Here is a 6,290-nt window from a genome sequence, read left to right as displayed (position 1 = left end):
TTGTAGAAAGAGACTCAGCTTGATCTCCATTAAGCACAATTGCAAAAAGGTGGAATAATCATATAGTGCTTGCCCAGGGACAAGGTAGTTTTTAGGAGGATCTACAGTGGGGTGAATGTCACTTTCTTTTATGCTGAGGACACAGGATTACTGTCAATAACCTATTAGAATTGAGTTTTTAAAAAATTGAGATAACAGTCAAATAGCATAAAATTCACCCTATAAACCATTTTAAAGTGTATAATTCAGTAGTTTTCAGTATATTTACAATGTTGTGCAAACACCATCACTATCTCATCCTAGAACACTATCTCATTCCATCATTCTCCCTCCCTTCCCGAAAAAAATCCCAGGCCTGTTAGTAGTCGATCCCAATTCTCAATCCTTTTTTAATTCACATGTCCTAACAGATTTTTACTGAGTTTTGTTTCTTGTAGTTTATATTATGAAAATAATAGGGTGAATTGTTTTATTCATTTTTCCAGCGCAAAATTATGTTTTATTATTGTTTGTGCTTTTTCAAACTATAGGTGCCTCCCAGATTCTGTTGAGCAAATCTGTCTCCTGTGGGCATCCTCTCTTAGCAATCGGATTTGGCTCTATTAGATTCAGTGATATTTGTGAGAGGTATATATTTTGTGTGGATGGCTTTTGTATGGTCAACTGCTTCTTCCATGAGTAAGTTTTTGTTTTTCCACCTAGCTCAAGTTAATGTTTCTAGTGATTTAGACGAAACTCTTAACATTAAAAATGTATGGATCCTACTTGCAAAAAGCTGCTTTTCATAAGTGAAATATTTTTTCATGATAACAATATGTAAATTTCAAATTAGGACACAGATTTTTCTGTCACATATCTTTTTCATCCTCTTTCTATTGCTTTGAAAGGAGTATCGTAAATCCCTTAAAATCTTGGGGTTGATGCTTAGCCTCATTTATTGAGGTAAAAATGACTGTCCACTTTTTAGCAATTTTATTGTGGCTTAACATTCCAAGTCCAGGCTACGTGAAGTCAGATCTGCAGACCTTTCTAACCGGAATCATCCAGTAGAACCATAACATACACGAATTTTAAAGACCTGGATATATCCTCAAATGCACATGCAGACACTTCATGGAAAGTGGGCATTCACTTCAACACAAACTTTAAGTTTTTAAAATAAAGTTTTTTATTAGTTTATAGTACTAAATCCCAACAAACACTACTGGCCTATAAAATACCCATATTTATGAATCAAAAATTCCTAATCAGGGTCAAATCTAATAAGAAAGACGAAGCACACCAATAACAAATTTCATTACTACAGAGAAGGAGTCATAAAGTCCTAAGGATGTTATAACCATGAGGACATTCAGCTGCAAGGGAAAGAAGCCTAAATCAATCTAGGTTCAGGGAAAAACCAAAACCAAAACCGAAACTCCCCCCAAAACACCAGGGAAATTTAGTGGTTCACGTAACTGAAAAGTCTAAGTGAATTCCAGCTTCAGGCACGTCTGGAGCCAGGCGTTAAACACTGTAGTAAATCTGTCTTGTGCCTTATCTTGGCTCCACTTTCCTTTTCATTGACTTCACTTTCAGGCTCCCTTCCTTGGTGCAGGGCTCCCCAGCCACATCTGGCGTCTATCCTCCAAGCTTCAAGTGTTACAGAATGAGGAGTTCTATTTTCCAGTGTTTCCAACTAAAGTCCTGTAGTTGAGCTTCACTGGTCTGTCTTCAGGCACTTATTCATTCCTGAACCAGTCACTAAAGCCAGTGGGATACAATACTCTGAGAATTATTAGAGAGTGGGTACATATCCACTGACCCATATGGACTGAAAGCAGGGGAAGGATGGTCCTCAAGATAAGTCAGGATTCTATGCCAGAAGAAAGGAAAAGGGACACGGGGCAAGCACAAACAGATGCCCAGACATATGCTTTCCAGGAACTGGATTAACTCCCCCATACATCCTGGTGGGTAAACCAGAACTGACGTGTGGCACAACTCCAGGGGACACCATTCATGCTGTACTCACGTAGGTGAAATGCGCGACACAGTAGCGGTTGTGTGTCCCCTTGGCCCTGGGACAGGAGGGCTAGATCAACACCAGACATCAACCTGGGAAACTTTTCTAAGGCCAGTACTGTCCCAAAGAATTCGTTAGACAATCTACCACTACATGTCCACTTCTGTAATTCCATTATTTCCCTAAGTCTTAGACAGACATTACTTTCCTGGAGCCAGTGCTAACAAATGTGGCTAGATTACGGTGTGCTAATGATGCAACCGCATTTCATATTTGTGGACCTTGGTACCAGTGGCTAAATTAACTCATATTTGAGAAGAATGTCATAAACAGGTTTTTTCTGTGGAAGCATGATTTAAAACAGGGATGCAGGCCTAGAGGTCTTTGCAAACCGATCACACAAGTGATTACAAACCCTTGATATAATCACCAGCCTTTTTGGAAACACAGCACGACATCATGGCAATTACTGTACTTTTTTCTTTCTCCTATAAAAATCGCTCAATGGGGCTTCCCTGGTGGCGCAGTGGTTGAGAGTCCGCCTGCTGATGCAGGGGACACGGGTTCGTGCCCCGGTCTGGGAAGATCCCGCTGGGCCCGTAAGCCATGGCCGCTGGGCCTGCGCGTCCAGAGCCTGTGCTCCGCAATGGGAGGGGCCGCAACAGTGAGAGGCCCGCGTACCGCAAAAAAAAAAAAAAAATCGCTCAGTGAAACATTTTCAGTTCTCTATTTATAATTACTTGCATGCTTTAATGTTATTCCCAAGTACTTTTACTTCCTAAAATTTTAGAATTTGCTATTCAGGGCTGCTGCTGTTTCACTTCAGTCATCTCACCTCTAGCAACAATATTAAATCTGATCAATACTGTTTTACTTCAGGTGATAGTAGGCGTTCAGTAAATGCCAAATACATAGATTATTTCCTGGAATAAGTTTGTTTATGTCATTTCTCAAAAAGGAACGATAAATACTATGAAGAAAATAAAATAAGCAAATTTATATAAATAGAATTTTTAAATAATAGGAAGTTTCAAGGGAGCTACTTTAGATTAGATGGACACAGAACATCTTGCTGTGGAGGTGATATTGGTAAAGTGAGACATCAGTGATACAAAAGAGGAAGTAACACAAAGGTGTTACTATTCCAGGCAGAAGGAAGAGTAAGTGCAAAGGCCCCAGCACAAGAATGAATCTGGTTCTTTAAAGAAAAGAAAGAAGGCTGGTGTGACTGACATGTGGTGTGTGATAGAGGGAGCAAACAAGAAAGATGATGTCTGAGAAATAGGGGCACGTCAGGAACACAAGCAGGGGCTCCCACAGACATTGGTTCATTGCTTCTTTTCTGTGAAGTTTTCTGCGTTTCTTGACCAGGGGGACTCTTCTGTGTATGACAAAGCAGAAGGCATTCTAAGCCCATAAATGTTAAGTGTTGGCCAAGGTATGATAGGATCCACACTGAGAATAACTGCCTATTTCCATGGAAACAGATCATAGCTCTCTCCAAAATGGAAGAAGTCCAATGAAATGAACTTGTCACCAAGAGGCTGCTGGACTTACACGTGTTTTACGTTGGGTTCCCCCAGAGGCTGACACTAAGACAAGGATTTGTGCTCAGGAGGTGATCCCTGGAAGTACTTGGATGTTTTGTTCTAAATATTCTTAAATTCTAGGTTCCATCCTCAAGGTTCATTGGCAAAGCCCTTCCCAAAACTTTCACACCAATTTTCAATGTTGTTTTTTTTAAGCCTCTGACCATATAGCCAGTGATTGTTTTAGAGCCTGACTCAGGTCATGCTTTCTTCAAGCCGAAGTACATGATAAAAGGCATTGCTTGAAATCCTGCCTGATGAGATTTGCTCTGTGCTGTCCTTCAAGGTAACCGCGAACAGGGGCTGCGGTATACAATAGTACACTTCCAGCTGGTAGTTCATACTGTTCAACAACATCTATAAGCCAGGCTTGACTTTCTCCATTCTCAATTAATTGGCCAACAACTCTCCACAAGGGCAAAGGGACAGACTGGTAGGGGCAAAGAGTGGGAATAGGGTAGTTAAAGGCACAGAGTGGGGAGAAATCTGCTTACACAAAGTTAAAACGCCTTCATGACCTGCTCTGGTCCCATCTAATGGAGTGCTACTGGAAATGGCAACTTTATGAGTAGGTGGACTAGATAGCACCTTATGTCTCAGGGTCTCCAACGTACCAGTAGCAAATGGGAGCTGTTTTGCAAAAGGAAAATGGTAATCTTCCTGATGGGGGTATGGCCTTGTTCCAAAATCCTGCGGGCTTCCATTGTGATTCTCCTGGAGAGACTTGTTTCTGACTTCAGTATAGTATTCCAATCTTCCAGACACTTTGAGAGGGCTGAGGAGCAGAGCTTCTTGGACTACAGCCTGGGCCACCTAGAGACTGGTTTTGCACTGCCAACTTTTTAGGTCACCTGGTAAAAAAATACGTGCAGAACACCTGTATGCTATATGCTGTCTCTAAAATCCAGGGCACCTCGGGTACCATGCCTTTCTTCATTGTAGAACAGGCAAGGTATAGCAATTTGTCCTTAACACTGAAGGGGCTATCTCAACATGTGCTAGACCACTGAATCCCTGAGAAATTCACTAGGGAGTCAAGTCCCTATATTTCTATGAGATTCAGATTCTATACTTGGCATATTTGTGTCTTACCAAGGCATTTGGGTATCTGATATTTCCTGCTCTGCATCAACGTAGTGGACTAATGTGACATCCTATGGTTTGGTGAGGCATTAAATGTCCTTGTGTAGCAAATGGCTAGAATTGACATCCATTGGACAGATGTCAAGCTATTTCTGTCCCTGCCAGGTAAAAGCAAACAACTGCTGATGGACTCTACAAACCAAGATGGGTAGAAATGCAGCGGTTAGACCAATAGTTAACATATCAAATGCCAGATACTGTATCAAGTTGCTCTAAGAAAGAGAACATTGAACAGCATCTACAATTCAGATCATCTCAAGATTAAGTTTTATCTTATAGGCTGCTGTCATCCTCCAAGACCTATCAATCTTTCTCACTGGTCAAATGGAAGAACACTGTATACTTGGGGATGACAGGAATGACCACATTTGTATCTTTCTACCCTTTGATGGTTGTATTTAGCTCTGTAATTACCCCCAAAGATACATTGCTTTTTCACTTATTATTTTGGTAAGGAAGGAATGCTCCAGTGGCTTCCCCTTGGCCTCCTACCAGAAGAACACTTACTCTCCTCAGGGCAAGGAGCCAATGTTGAGATTCTGCAAAGAGTGTCCAACCATCTACACTTAGGAACCGAAGAAATAAAACAAGGGGTGGGGGAAAGGGAAGTTCAGTTGTTCCCATGGGCTTATGGTGAAATGGGGTCCAATCTGCTGTCCATAGCCTGTATTTTGATCAGTGGGCCATGGTGTTCTCGATCCCCCCAAAGTTGGTGCTAATTTGGAACAAGTATCCGCTGAAACTTTGGATATTTCTTTTTCTAAGTACACATATCTATTAATATCACACAGCCCTTAAGTCAAGAGTTCTAGCCCTGAGAATTAACTCAGGTGTGAGAATTAAGAGAGAAGCTGTGATCTAGCTCGATTCAAGTGACTATAACCTAGACCTGCAAAGTTGGCTTTAAAAAAAAAAACTGGATTAAGAACTAAGGTAGCTGACTGTTGCTTTCATTCCTAGAGGCCCTACAATAACTTTACCATAGCCAGAGATTGTTGCAGATCAGACCATTTCCTAATTACCACCTCTGTCCACCTTCTCCCTCCCCATGAGAACCACACCCATTTTTTTTTCTCTAATAGGTGAACCTCCAGCATACCCGACCCAGAAAGAACTGCAGCCAGGACAGAACTTCTAAGTGCTCACAAGTTTCCCTTGCCAATCTATTCCTAACAGCATTAGAAAGCAATGTTTTAGGCCCTGACTTAAAAGTCAGTGAAGTGGTAGACAGAGCATACGAAACCTCAGCCTATCTAGCACAGGCCAGCTTTTAGCGTGTGGTGCTGCTATATGGCCAATCAGCAAACTGCAGACAGCTCCCCAGAATGACACACTGAACACAGTTATCTCCTGAGGGCACCAAATTCCACCTGAATTCAACCCTAAGTAAGGGATGCTCAGCAGTGAGGCTGTGGGAAAACTTTAATTTCTCATGATTAAGTTTCAGAACTCTTTTTCTTCAGAACTAGTTTGGTGTGTTTTTCTCTTTAGCTCAGTGGTTTCAGAACCTTGGCTGCAATGGAATTATTGAGGGGTGGGGAGGGTAGAAGGGG

This window comes from Neophocaena asiaeorientalis, unplaced genomic scaffold, assembly GCF_003031525.2.
Source record: "Neophocaena asiaeorientalis asiaeorientalis breed wild unplaced genomic scaffold, Neophocaena_asiaeorientalis_V1.1 scaffold92, whole genome shotgun sequence".
Lineage (NCBI taxonomy): Eukaryota > Metazoa > Chordata > Mammalia > Artiodactyla > Phocoenidae > Neophocaena > Neophocaena asiaeorientalis.
The sequence above is the reverse complement of the archived record's forward strand: the minus strand, read 5'-3'. Positions refer to the sequence as shown.